Genomic DNA, 15971 nt, shown 5'->3' with positions numbered 1-15971 from the left:
TGCTGGCTGTGAACTACCTGCTTGCACACTGCTGATGTACACATCATCCACAGTTTTATTATTCGCAGATGCCCAACATAACATGACAGGATCCTCCAGGCAATGAAGTCTTGCGTGACTTTATGGCTTCATAAGCAGGGAGCAGAATAAGCACGGTGAATGAAATAGCCAAAGACTTTGTCAGCTGCCATAACCATTCAACCCTAGTTTTTTTGTGTGGGAAGGAACTGCTGATGTTGGTTTAAACCGAATGCAGAACAAAAAATGTTGCCAGATGTCAATGGCGTCTCATGCCTTAAATGCTTCTGAATGCCTCTGACAATTGGAAATATTTAATACAATTGATGTTTTAAATTAAAACCCTTACAAACACTTTTAAAAAAATTCGGGAATTAAAAGTATTGTAATGAATTTTGAAAAATCGTAATTTGGCATAGACAGCCAGAGGATTTGTCATTTGGCATATATGCCTATCTTTAAAGGTGAGAGAGGCAAAGTTTAAAATAGATGTGCAGGGCAAGTTTTTTTTAATGCATGGGGTGCTGAGTGCCTGGAATGCACTACTGGGGGTGGTGGTTGAGGCAGATAAGATAATGGCATTTACGAGACTTGTGGATAGGCACATGGAAATGCAGGGAATAGAGGGATATGGATCATGTGCAGACAGATAAGAGTTGGACGGGGATCATGTTCGGCGCAGATATTGTGGTCCGTAGGGGTTGTTCCTGGGCTGTACTGTTCTACCTATCTATCTATCCTTCTCCTTTGCAGCCATTCAATAGAATGGGCCTTGCTTCTGTGCCAGGATTCACCTCGTCAAGGTTCAGCAGACAGGTTTCCATGCATAAATAGAGGTAGAACAGAAACAGGGAGAAAGAATGCCCTTGCATTTATACAACACCTTTTACTGCCTTAAGATAAACCAAAGAGCTTCAGAGGCAGCTAATCAATTTTGTGCTGCATCGTGGCGCAACATTAGAGTGCTGCCTTACAGCGGCAGAGACCCGGAACCGATCGGGTGCTGCCTGTACGGAGTTTGTATGTTCTCCGTGTGATTGTGTGGGTTTTCTCCGGGTACTCCGGTTTCCTCCGACATTCCAAAGATGTGCAGGTTTGTCGGTTAATTGATTTCTGTAAATTGTGCTGAGAAAGTAGGACAGTGCTGGTGTACGGGGTGATTGCTGTTTGGCGTGGACTCGGTGGGCCAATGGGACTGTTTTCAGTCTGTATCTCCAAACTAAACTAAACTATACTTGTATTACAGTCACTTTTATGTAGACAAATGCACAGGAGCTAAATTACTCACAATAATTATCAAAGAACTGTGGTTCCTTGAACTTCCACTCTGAATTTATCAAACGATTCATATCTATCCAAGAGAAGTAGTGCTAAAGTAAATCCTTCCCTGATACTTGTATGAGTTTTGACATTAGGAAATTTGAAGAACCATCTAAAAATAACTAACAAATGTTAACTGTTATCTAATGGACAAAATTGGCCACAAATACAAGATTAACCTAAATAATGCTAGAGTATCTCTATTAACTACTTGAACAAGAATATGGGGCACGTCTATGAAACATGTATGAAGATAAGCCAGTTGGCAAAGTTCATCATAATTTAGTTTCATATCTGTAATTGTACAAAAATCACACCAATTTCTATAATTACAACTGTCCAGCTAGAGTGGGCTGTGGGTGCTTAGACTGGTTTTGGACAATTTCCTAAATGCTCTTCGCAATAGTTTTTGGAAAAGCTTGTTTGTCATAGATTGAAGTCTTTATCCTAAATTGACTTGTATTAACCAGAACCATCCCTACAAGTTGCCTGTAACCAGGAAAACTTTGAGTAAAAGAGTGTCTTTTTGTTTTCAGCCCAAAAACGAATCAATCTCAAGACCAATATCCCTTGACCAGAGTTCAGCTAAATGCTTCCACCTTGATGAATTGGTCGAGGCAAACTGCTCTTTCAGCCACCCACCCATCATTACAAACCGATAGAAATATCAACAGGAGCAGCATGACACCTACTCATTGACATTCTGCTTACTGAAGCTTGTTAATGTTCCATCAACACAGCACAGCTTGGGAATGTAGATATAAGCCTTGAACATAAGGGATCATGGAAAGGTGTTGCCCTGTTGCCCTGTACATTGAAGCAGTGCCTGACAAGTTTGCCACCATGCATGCTTAACATACCCATGATGAAGAGCTTGCAGGCTAGTAGTTTTGGACAACACCAAGCTCACTGCGCAGATGATTATAATTCTCAGTTATCATTATCCTAGGACCAGGAAATGCTTTGTTCCCATATATTATCAATATTGGTCTCCCTGTCACGAGGTCACAGTAGGGCCTTCAGCTGACAATTCCAGTGTCCTACATAACAGAGGGAACTTCAGTCTCGTTTTTGAAAAGTGTCACAAAATCTAACTGCGACATGGGCCAAAGTGGGCAAATAGAACTGGCCCAGAATGTAACCTTGGTTGGCATGGACAAGATGGTGGTGAATCTGTGGAATTCATTGCAACAGAAGGCTGTGGAGGCCAAGTCAATGGATATTTTTAAGGCAGAGCTAGATAGATTCTTGATTAGTACGGGTGTCAGGGGTTATGGGAAGAAGGCAGGAGAATGGGGTTAGGAGGGAAAGATAGATCAGCCATGATTGAATGGCGGAGTAGACTTGATGGGCTGAATGGCCTAATTCTGCTCCCATCACTTATGAACATGAACTTATGATGAGCTGAAGGGCCAATTTCCATGCTGTGTAGCTCTGCAACTCAATAGGTCTCTCAAAGCAGGCAAGTGGTCTGGGTCATGTACCCATCATTGCAACTTAATGTTGTTCCCCAGCTATCCACACCATCCATGAAAAATATTTTTTTATAGGTAAGCTTGAACTTTCTATGGATCGGAGCCTGACTTTGATCACAATATCTTTGACTGAGTTGCTTCTTGTGGACAATGAACCTATTGAAGCTCGGGGCATGTGTACTGAAACTCAGTTACAGGTCAAATTGAACACAAAAGTTGCCAGCAATCTGTTTCCATTTGAGATGATGGTCAGGGAAGGGGGATGGTGAACAGTATGGGAATGATCCCGGTGGAAGGACCGAGGACAATGGTTTCAGTCTTCCCACCCTTTAATTTGGAGGAAATTAAAAATTCAGACTGCCTCTGTGTTTCAAATTAGAATTTAATTGACAAAGAAGGAAGCATTCGGTCAAAGATTGTTTTAGTCAATAGTTTGTTGTCATCTACATCTTTAGGAAGGTCATGGCACGAGGTTTAATGGCATTCATCTAATCATTAAAACGGATGTGCACAGACAAATTGTACTGTTATACAGCTTCCCTTGCAGTTTGATCACACGAGACCTGGACGTGTTGGTTGTCGAGCAACAGTTTGTATTTTGTCATTTTATTAGGGTTTCAGCACACAATCTAGGCCAGAAATATCAAATGCCTTTCCCCAGGATGGAAATGTCAAATCCAGGATAGAAATGGTCAAAAGTAGAGAGCATAGGTTTAAGGTGAGCGCGGCAAAAATTTAAAGGAGATGTGTGGGGCAAGTCTTCTACAGAGGGTGGTGGGTGCCTGGAATGCACTGCCAGGTGTGGTGGTGGAGGCAGATGTAATCGTGGCATTTAAGAGACTTTTTATAGGCATATGGATATGCAGGAAATGGAGGGATATAGATTATATCCAGACAAATAAGAGTTGGTCGACATCATATTCAGCACAGACATTGTGGACTGAAGGGCTTGTTCTTATGTTCTATATTCTGTAATCTTTCCTAGTCCTGTGCCTGCTTGACCTGCAGGATTGGTGAGAGGTTGTAAAATTGGTCAAAGAATTAGTTGTGGGATTAGCTCAAGAACCTTCATTTGAAAATCTCTTTTTGCATTGATGCAGTTCGGCATAGTTTGGGGAATTAGTCAAACATTCACAGTTGTCCCCAATTAGGTCAGTGGATTCTGGGCAGTGAAGCTGATCCCATTATTTTCATTCAGTGCAGCAACTCTCATCTTTCATGTATGTATGTATGTATGTATGTATGTATGTATGTATGTATGTATGTATGTATGTATGTATGTATGTATGTATGTATGTATGTATGTATGTATGTATGTATGTATGTATGTATGTATGTATGTATGTATGTATGTATGTATGTATGTATGTATGTATGTATGTATGTATGTATGTATGTATGTATGTATGTATGTATGTATGTATGTATGTATGTATGTATGTATGTATGTATGTATGTATGTATGTATGTATGTATGTATGTATGTATGTATGTATGTATGTATGTATGTATGTATGTATGTATGTATGTATGTATGTATGTATGTATGTATGTATGTATGTATGTATGTATGTATGTATGTATGTATGTATGTATGTATGTATGTATGTATGTATGTATGTATGTATGTATGTATGTATGTATGTATGTATGTATGTATGTATGTATGTATGTATGTATGTATGTATGTTCCTGAAATACAGCCAAAAATGGTACACGATTACGCAACAATTTTAGGGGCACCTAACTCACCATTCGTCTGCATTGTGCAGTGTCAAGTTTTGTTCAAATTGTTGCACTCTCATGTACAGTTTTGGCTGTATTTCGGACACATCCCCCATAAAATAAACATTGCCATTTTCATCTAATACTTCCATGTTCATCTTGCGTCACAACAGGAACTCAACGGGTATCCGCGCATGCGCAGTTGGGGGAGGGTTGCCGGGCTCGGCGGCAGCGCGCCTGCGCAGCAGCGCCGGGAGGACTGCCATCTGTCCCGGCCTGCCCCGCACCTGACCTTCCTCTCTTGGTGCAGCGCGGCGGCAGAGAGAAGGTCAAAGAAGATGGCCGCCGGCTGGATGAACTTGGGTTGGGACAAGTTTCAACGTGGCAGTCGCGCCTGTGCAGTGCGCTCCCACTTGCCGGGCCCGGCAGCCGTGCCTGCACAGTCGGGTGAGAGTTGCCGGGCCCGGTATCTGCACGTGTGCAGTTGGGGGAGGGTTGTGGCACGCCCAGAAAAAATGAAGAGATGGAATTTGAAAGAACAGAATGTCTTTTGTGTCACAACGGGAACCCAACAGGACCATGGGTCGTCTAGTGACAACTAAATCTCTGGTGTCTTGAAAATAAATCTTCAGCTCAGCCTATTGACCCTGCTCTTCACAAAGGTAATTTGCTCTTATATGGAAATAATCAAGGCCATCAAACAGATTCTAACTCGCTCACAAGTATCCATTATGCTATGTATAAAACATGAAACCCATCAATTATATTCTAGCCTATAATTAACTGTGAGGAAGAAGGTCCATTTATAAAGAGTTTTAAATTGAATTGCTGTAAACGGCAAGAGTTATATGTGGATTTTTAAACATTTTAGCTAATTCATAATAGTGCAAGAGCATGCAGCGACAAGAATCTAGGTCTCTACGCAGTGTGTCAAGAAAGAATTCTACACCAGTAAGCACATATATCGGACTTGCCCCAGTACATGAAACAAATAGATTCTCCCAGTTAAAATTTTAATGTAAGAGTCAAATTAGAATTCAGAGCTCAAGTTCCAGTCACCAATTGACAGAACTGCCTGGAGCAGAGTTTGAATCCTGTTTCGTTTGACTTGGATTGTGATGCCATCTGCGAAAAGACCCCAAATCGATTTATTAATTCCCTGAATAGAAACACAACCACCCTTTCTGGATGTTGAAAGCTAAATGGTTAAAAAATGCATGCACCTAGACAAACGTTTGTTACACAACGTCTCAAGTGTAGAGCACCCAATAAATGTAAAGGCTGCTATCCCATTGTGTCATTCTGTTGGGGACATAGTGAACTGAGCTATTGTTAATAATGCTATCCTGGTCTTTAAACAGGGTAACTGTTATCCTGTGTATGGGGAAACAAATGAGGTCTTTTACTCACATCCACCAAATGCAAATGAAATAGAAAGCACAGGCACAACCTTCCTATTTCCAATGAGATAGGAAGATTGGTCTTTCCAATTCATTTCTTATTTCCAATGAATTCGGAAACTTAACTTAACTAGAGAACTTAGGAATTAGGATCCCACGTGACCAAACCATAAGGTAGGCTGCCCAAAAGTACGACTTATCTGTGCACATCCGTTTGTTTGATCAGATGACCTAGTCTTGAATCTTCTGAGGCTAGAAGCCTCTTTCTTCATATATGAATTTAGTGTTGTCGTTGAAATTCTCTTATGATGATCAAAAATAGATTGACTTGCATAATGGGGGGGGGGGGGGGGTGGGGGGTGGGAGAGGTTGGAACATTCACTTTGCGAAGGGAAAACAAACGTTTGGCCATATCTGCCTAAGACTTTCCCATCCCTGGATCACTGGTCCCCATGTTTTAGGAAGAGTTAACAGATAAATAGAAGATTCTTTAGTCAGATGGGGGTGAGTCTGGGGAATTCATTGCCACAGAAAGCTGCAGAGGCCATGTCAATGGATATTTGTGAGGTGGAGATTGACAGATTCTATATTAGTATTGGTGTCAGGGGTTATGGGGTGAAGGCAGGAGAATGGGGTTGAGAGGGAAAGATATCTATATCAGCCATGATTGAATGGCCTAATTCTGCTCTTAAAACTTATGAACATGCTGAAAGTCTGACAACTTCTCCCCATCACGTCCCTCACAGTTTCAGACTGCTGGAGGTTAGCTATTGTGGCCTGGTGGCGATAAGCAAATTTAACCAAGATTATTTAGCTGATTAAGAAACCAGTAATTGATTCTCTGTTGCCACATGAAAGCTTCTTCTAAAAATGGCTTATGTTGTTGACTTTGTATGTGATGAACCTACTTCATTATGAGCAGTTAACATTTCAAATCACCTTAATGTGGCTAATTATTCTCCTTCACTGTGGAGAAAAATTGATGAATTCTTAGAATAATTATGAATTAAACATAAATAGTGCTGTATGGCAAAATTATACTTACTTTTCTGCACAGTAGCTTCCCATCAGACTAGTTCTGTTACAAACTATAGTGAACTCTCAATAAAGTCATAAAATGGACCAATATTTCTTCTAAAAAATCAAAAATATAAGATGAAGAGATTATGTTGAATTGAATTGAATTGAATACTTTATTGTCACATGTAACAAGTCACAATGAAATTCTTTGCTTGCACACCCAAGGTATTCAAATGTAGAGACAAAATGCTGGAGTAACTCAGCAGGACAGGCAGCATCTCTGGAGAGAAGGAATGGGTGACATTTCAGGTCGAGACCCTCAGACTGAATGTATTCAAATAGTCGCTATATAAAGGGCGCTGACAAAGTTACAAAATATCCCGTGCCAGGTACCCCCCTGCTCTTCCCCCCTCCCCCCCTTCCCCATGGCACTTCCCCCACGCCGGATCCTCATTTGTTCACCCCCCTCCCCTCAGGGAGGCCCCCCCTTGAAGATGTGGGGGTCTTCCCAAGGTGCAGCTTGGCGGAGGCCTTCCCTCGGTACTGTAAGGCAGCTGTGGAACCGGGATCCCGCAACGAGAACCCAAAGGCTCGGCTGACCATAGTACCGGGAGGGAGCTGCTGGAGACGACGGGCGCGAGGAGCCAGGGCCACTAGGACAGTGAACTGGGCTAGTGCCTCCAGCACCTTAAAGGTCAGCTACAGGAGCAGCCCCCGAGGCACACAGATGGCCGGGCGAGGAAACGGACGCCGGTTCACAGACCGATCCGTACAGCACCCGTAGTCAGCGTAGAACCAGGGTCTCTGGCACTGTGAGGCATCAACTCTAACACTGGTTCACTGTGCTGATTGAATACAAAGGTTTCCCCCATGATGGTCCAGATTCATCTCATATTCCAAAGATTCTGGTTAATAGGTTAATTGACCTCTAAATCAATCCAAGCATTGGTGGGTGTTAGGAGGATCAAAGGGAGTTTATGAGCATTTGAGAGAGAGAGTGGGTTACCGGAAAATGAGGGGGGAAGTCATTGGTCTTGAACTGGTAAAGACTCAATGGGCTGCAGCAGGACGTGACAACGTCAGAGTAGGGAAGCGGAAGAGGCGGCTGGTGGAAGACACAGATTGTTGCGGAGGTCGCGGGTCCTGCTGGTGGTGGAGACGGCTGCAGGCAGCCCCATAACAGTTGGGTTGAGAGTGAACGAAGCACAGTGAACACGGCAGCTGTACAGAGCCACGGTGGAAGGAGCTGACGGTATCATGCTGACCCCGACTACATCAATCCAGTGCTGCCAGGACACCGGGACTTCAAGAGAGAAAGATAAGAAATTGCACATCTCCTTCGACCACGATTGGACTTTTCAGAGACTTGGAAGTTGCAAGATGGTGCCAGAGTGTGGTGACTCCCTGTGTATTGTTCCAGAAGTGAATCTATTATGCACACGTACTGGATGATTTGATTAGATAGCCCACAGAACAAACATGTTAGTGTATCTCTGTACACGTGATAATAAGTAAACCATTGAACTATTGAACCATTGAATGGTTACCTTCATTGTTGTAAACAAATAGGACGTAGTCCATTTTATTCAAGTTCATTCCACCATTCAACAGGATTATGGCTGATTTGAGATTTTAGTTTTAAATTCTCTTGATTAACAAAATATCGAGTATTCTCAAATGTAAAATTTTAAATTAACGATTCCCCAGCATCAATTGCCATTTATTAAGGATATTCTTGCTTTTGAGGGCGTGCAGCGTAGGTTTACTAGGTTAATTCCCAGAATGGCGGGACTATCATATGTTGAAAGACTGGAGCGACTAGGCTTGTGTACACTGGAATTTAGAAGGATGAGAGGAGATCTTATCGAAACGTATAAGATTATTAAGGGGTTGGACACGTTAGAGGCAGGAAACATGTTCCCAATGTTGGGGGAGTCTAGAAGAAGGGGCCACAGTTTAAGAATAAGGGGTAGGCCATTTAGAACTGAGATGAGGAAAAACTTTTTCAGTCAGAGAGTTGTGAATCTGTGGAATTCTCTGCCTCAGAAGGCAGTGGAGGCCAATTTTCTGAATGCATTCAAGAGAGAGCTGGATAGAGCTCTTAAGGATAGCGGAGTCAGGGGGTATGGGGAGAAGGCAGGAATGGGGTACTGATTGAGAATGATCAGCCATGATCACATTGAATGGCGGTGCTGGCTCGAAGGGCCGAATGGCCTCCTCCTGCACCTATTGTCTACTGTCTATTTATGGAAGAGATTTTCAAATAGGCATGCAGATTTCTGGCCTAATTTCTCTGCTGAAAGACCAAGGTTTAATTTTTTAGACTCTGCCTTCTCGTCCTAGTTTCTCCAATCGTCCATCCTATCAATTCCCTTTAATACCTCGGAATATTTTTATATTACGTTACAATCGTAAAATCCTGAGAATACAACTCCCTTGATTAAATAATCTCCTGTGCTATTTATTTCCACATTTTTAGGTCCCCAGCCTTAATATTTTTATTAGAGGATCACGTAAGCAATATTTTGAACAATCCCCGTTGAAGAGAATTTCAAAAAATGTTTTAAATAGACATTAATAAAGCTGGGGAAATTATAATGATATAGGTAATGCTGCCCTGGAACCATGATTAGATTATACTCCATGATTCATGCCTGGGTAGCCGTGATTCTAAATAGAAAGACCTGCATTGCATTCATCTGTGTTCCTGACACACACTTTGCAGCTCCGATCAATGTTTTCCCAGGCATTAAATTTAATGAAGATCAAGTATAAAATGAGCATAATCTTTTAATAACTGCTCATGGCGTGAAGAGGATGCGCTGAAAAGAAAATTATGACTGAAACCATCCCAATTCTCAATCCTTTTATTTTCCTGTTTCATTTTCTGTATATTCCATACTTGGTTCTTATTGTTGAACTGATATGTGCAGGCATTTGACGTTTTGGAACTATTTTGGTAATCTGCCCATGACCAGATAGAAGCCATATTAAGCTCTCTGGTTCTGTGACCTGTGATCTGAGCCTGTTACTAGCACTTTAACATTTGCTGCTCTACATTGAACAGTTACAGATTCTTTGCAGTTGCTTTACATAGAATAGTTGCATGGGGTGGCACAGTGACGCAGCAGTAGAGTTGCTGCCTTACACCGCCAGAGATCCGAGTTCGATCCTGACTCGTGCTTTTCTTTATTTATGGAGTTTATACGTTCTCCCTGTGACCATGTGGGTTTTCACCGGGTGCTCCAGTTTCTTCCTACATTCCAAAGACGTTTTGGTTTGTAGGTTAATTTGGCTTCAGTAAAATTGTAAATTGTCCCAAGTGTGATGGATAGCGCCAGTATATGTTGGTCAGTGCAGACTGGGTTGGCCTAAGGGCCTGGTATGCTTAAAGTCTAAAATCCAAATTCAATTTCTGTCCCTTCACTAATCATATGTTTAATTTAGTTTAGTTTAGTTTAGAGATACAGGCGGAAACAGGCCCTTTGGCACAATGACTCCGCACCAACCAACGATCACTGCACTTTTGTGTTCTTGTTCTATGTCTGTATAAAACTTGAGAGTCTTCAAGGTACAACAAAAGTCTTTATTACATTAACTCAATGCTGGCATCAAGACAACTAAAAATGGCTGCAACCACGCGATCTGGCTGTATACTCACACACTGTGTACAGACAGAGATAACCATGTACAAACATCTCCCTTTGTCCTGTGCAGCACCACCTGCTGCACGGGAGGATCGACGGGTCCTCCCACCCCACACAGTCCACCAAACATCACAAGCACATTAACACAGGCCTACACACACTCGAGACAATTTACACTTATACCAAATATACAAACCCAAGCCAATTAACCTTTGGAGTGTGGGAGGAAATCGAAATTCTCGGAGAAAACCCACGCGGTCACGGGGATAACGTACAAACTCAGTGCAGACAGCACCCGTATTCGAGATTGAACCCGGATCTCCTGCGCTGTAAAGGCAGCAACTCTACCACTGCGCGACCGTGCCACCCCAGGTATGGAAGATATATGTATGGAAGATTTATTCGTGTTTCATGTTTTCATATTTCCCTACGATATAGAAGGGAGCCAATCAGTCAATCACATTTTTTTCTGGCCTGCTGTGACCTGGCCAACACTTATTTGCCCGTATTCCATGTTCTTACACATACTGCCCACCTGCACTGGGGTCATTTACCTGACAAACGGCACATCTTTGGGATGTGAGAGGAAACCAGAGCACCCAAGCGAAACCCGCAGAGTCATAGAACATGCAACCCACAAACAGACAGCATCGGAGGTCAGAACTGAACAGCAGACCTATGTAACAGGGGGGCACGGTGGCGCAGTGGCAGAGTTGCTGGCTAACAGCGCCGGAGATCCAGGTTCGATCTCGACATCAGGTGCTGTCTGTACGGAGTTTATACGTTCTCCTCCGTGACCGCTAGGGTTTTCTCCAAGATTTTCGGTTTCCTCCCACACTCCGAAGTCTTACAGGTTAATAGGTTAATTGGCTTGGGTTTGTATACTTGGTATAAGTGTAAATTGTCCCTAGTGTGTGTAGGCTTGTGTCAATGTGTGGGGATCGCTTGTCGGCACAGACTCGGTGGGCCGAAAGGCCAGTTTCCATGCTGTATCTCTAAACCAGGGGTGTCAAATGCATTTTAGGTCATGGGCCGGAATGGGCAAAATGCAACTTCATGCGGGCCGGATCAGTTGTGCACGCGCAAACGCATGCGCTCGTGCTCCCACAGCTTTCGTTACCTTCGTTTCTTCAACCTGCTCTCATGTGTCTCAGTCTCTGCTATAACTACAATATGTAGATCGAACTTGCATTTTCCTTCTGCGCAAAATTCATATTTCCTGCGAGTTAAAGCAGTCATGTAGCTCACTTTCTGTATATAATCTAACAGCGCTGGCTTTTACCCAAATCATCCCACGGGCTGGATTGGACCCCTTCATGGGCCGGATTGGACCCCTTCATGGGCCGGATTGGACCCCTTTGTACCCCTTTGTAGTTTGAAACCCCTGCTCTAAACTAAACAAAACTAAATTAAACTAAACATTTGCACCATGTGCACTGTGTCGTCACTTTGCATTTGGAGACTGAGTCTCCTATGTGCTGGTATATTGCTCGGACCATTTCTTGCAGTCTTGTGTTATCCATGAAAAGTTCAGCATACCGATAGATTGCACCAAAACCGTGAAACAGGTACGTACGTGCTGGAGTTAATTTGGACAAGCCATGAAACACGAGGAAAATAACAGGAATAATCAAATGATCTCATGTCCTTCTGAACTACTAATTCTCCAGCTTAGGGGGAGAGACCGGTAAGATTGGTAGTGCTGACAAACTGTGCAAAGTTTTTATTTCTGCTGTTTATATTTATTGAGGCAGAATTGATACCGTGACAGGCCATGCATAAGGAAGTGCTTCATCCACACTATGATTTTCCGTTACTCATTTTCTTGCTGGGAATAAATTTTCTGCTTGTACACTCCGAACATAAGGCTTTGCTGCAAGTGCAGATCAGGAAATTGCATGCATTCAGCACATTGTTTCCTGCATTGAAATTAATGGATAGAAAACCTGGGCTGCGTGAATTACATATATGCGTGCTCAAGAGGAGCGATTCCCAGTCAGGAGAGAGCATATGTAAACTATTCAAACTTGTGGATTAGATTCCTGCTCATTTCTTATGTCTTGATGTCTTGTATTCCATATGTTAACTATACAACTCCCTTGATTAGATTCCAGTCTGTGACCCACTTCAGGGTTTCCATTACTTGTGCGTAAACCATTCCAACCCCTCAATTAGATTTCAGTCCATAATTTGCAACAGGTATCCATTGTGCTACGTAAACTGTACAAATTCCTCCTGGCTGGCTGATTTATTTTTAAAAATTCATAGAGTAAGGGTGGAATTCAAAGTATGATAGTTCTACAGCAAACTCTGTATGGTCAATTACAAGAAGCAGAGGTTATACGACTTAGAGCAGGTGAAATAGTCAACAGCTATTTTTTAAAAGAGCACCACCATTCCAGATTCTGTGATAAGGGCCAGGAATGTCGGCAGGTAAGTGCTTCAACTATAACTCTACCTGAATTATGGCATTGTTTGGAGACATACAAGTATGGAAAGGCTATTAAAGGCTCGACCTGTTGTATTACAAGCAAGTGTGTAGGAAGGAACTGTAGATGCCGGTTTATACCGAAGATAGACACAAAATACTGGAGTAACTCAGCAGTTAGGTTCCTAACAAGCAATAGGTAATGCTTCCAGTCGGGACCCTTCTTCAGACTTCAGGTTGAAGAAGGGTCTCGACCCGAAATATCACCTGTTCCTTTTCTCCAGAGGTGCTGCCTGACCCACTGAGTCATTCCAGTATTTTGTGTCAATCTATTCCAATCAGGCCTGTGGTTGCAATCATGTATATCCTTTCCATTGACTACATAACACGCGACAAAAAAGGATTTTCACGGTACAAGTGACAATAAACTAAACTAAACTAACTATTCAACAGATGAAAGCTGTATCTTAATTCCATCTTCTGGGCTAGATGCATTATCCATATGTATCTCCACCCAATAAAAGTCGATCAAATTTTGGTTGATCCAGCATGTGTAACCTTCAAGGGGAAGGAGTTCTAGATTTCCATTGTATATAATGTGGTGAGGAAATGTTTCCTGATTTCCTGCCTGAACCAAGTAGCCATGCTTAAGAGATAACCTAAAACTTTTTTTCTCTCTAATATTACAATGATTAATTTATTGTTTTATTTATTTATATATTTATCTGTATGAATTACATTTACAGGGTGATGAAGTGAATGCAAGTTAGAATATCAATGTTTTGTTGTCGGTATATAGGGCAATTAAACACTCTTGACGTGATGTAGAAATAGAACTGACTTGTCATAATGATTAGAACTATCAAGCATTTCTGACTCAGTGTATCCAAGATGGAGGGTGAAAGCATTGCAGGCTTGTAAATAACTCAAAAGTAACATACAGCACAACAAACTAAGAACCCTCAGAATTATGATGCAAGGAGTACTTATTTAAAGAAAGGAAAAGCTACTAGAAACAACAAAATACAATATGATTTGAGAGAGCAGTCTGCACATGAAATCTAAGTATTGTTTAGCAAGAACATTGACTTGCTTTTGAGATATGCTACATATAAGAGAAAGAGGATGTATGGAATAGCTTGAAAGGGACATTGCTGGATACATAGCTAGAATGAGCTTCTGATAGGCATAACATTGGATGCTCGTGAGAACCCAATTGAGGTGGTGCTCTATACACCAAATGACTAGGAATTGTAGAGATGGTTTTCTTCATAAGATGGTACACTATTGGCCTGCATTCTGGAGAATGGAACAGATTAAGCTGCCTTAGCAACTGGACCGTGAGACAACTAACTTACAAAATGAATGCGTGATCATAATGTTGTTGTCTGTTCTACAACCTATTATTTTTAAAACAGAACAGGCACTGGGGATAGCTAAATGCTATACATTGCTCTAATTTGAAAATTATAGCTTCTCTTTCATGATTTTCTCTCTTGATGAAACAGATTCCTATCGTATTATTTTGCAATTTCAAAGAAAGCGAGATTATGCTTCAACTAATCTCAAAGAAATAGTTGCTAAGTTTATGCAATTTCTTGCCATGATTTCACTTTTTAAAATCCAGTGCAATTCTACTGAATCGATGTTTTACATTGTCCTGAGGTGGAATTCCAAAACTAAGTGCTGTGAAACTGAAGTAGCAGCTCCTACCTAATGAATTCCAAACACCTTGCCCAACTTTCAAAGGGTTATTTTGATTACCTCTGCACTTGCAACCTAGCTTTTAGTAATCTACACACACAGGCACCCAAATCTCGTTCTCCATTACAAATACAAGCCTTTCAGCATTAAAGATGTCCTATTTGTCTTTCTCAGATCTTGAGCTGATGATCTAATGCATCCCTACATTGAGCTCCATCTGCCTTGGATTTGGCCACTCACTGAGTTCACCCACGTCCCTTGATAAATTCCCCCTTGACATGCATGTAGCTAACAGCTGGAAACATTTTGAAAGCATATGATATTAAATCAAAACTTGATTTATGAAATATGAGTCTTTTATAATATGAATGGAATCTAATAAATCTGCACGCTTCCTTGAAAAGGGGAATACGCTGGTGAGGATATGATGTTCATCTTTCAGTAATGAGAGACGGTTGGTTTTCCTGAATATATTCACAAATGGGATGAGCCACAGATAATGGATGCCTAGACAGGTTGCAGAATGACCTGATGTCATCATGTCAAATATGAAATTCCAACAAGATATCCCTCAAACCTCTTACAGACTATTCCCCTTTGAAACCGATTTTATTCAATACGTTTAAACACAGAATGGATGCACAGAATCTCTTGCCCAGAGTAGGGGAATCGAGAACCAGAGGACATAGTTTCAAGGAGAAGGGGAATAGATTTAATAGGAATCTGACTGGTAATTTTTTCACACAAAGGGTGGTGGGTGCATGGAACAAGCTGCCAGAAGAGGTAGTTGAGGCTGGGACTATCCCAATGATTAAGAAACAGTTGGACAGGTACACGGATAGGACAGGTTTGAAGGGATATGGACCAAGCGCAGGCAGGTGGGACTAGTGTAGCTGGGACATGTTGGCCGGTGTGGGCAAGTTGGTCCATAGGGCCAGTTTCCACACTGTATCACCCTATGACTCTATGACAATAATGACAGAAGGTGTTGGAAGTACTCAGCGGGTCAGGCAGCCTCTGGGGAGAGAGAAACAGATTTAGTATTTAAGCGTCCATCATTCCATCATTCCCCTCTTCATTTCAGATTCCATCATCTATCTTTTAGATTACAATTTAGATATGACGTCTAAATCTCATGTGCTTTGCTCAGTTTCCGCGATGCTCATAACAACAATGACGGCTATCCAATTTATATTTGACAATGAATCCTCAATGCAGAGGCAATTTTGGAGCT

The sequence above is a fragment of the Rhinoraja longicauda genome, chromosome 15 (assembly GCF_053455715.1).
Source record: "Rhinoraja longicauda isolate Sanriku21f chromosome 15, sRhiLon1.1, whole genome shotgun sequence".
Taxonomy (NCBI): Eukaryota; Metazoa; Chordata; class Chondrichthyes; order Rajiformes; family Arhynchobatidae; genus Rhinoraja; species Rhinoraja longicauda.
Note: the sequence above shows the minus strand (reverse complement) of the source record.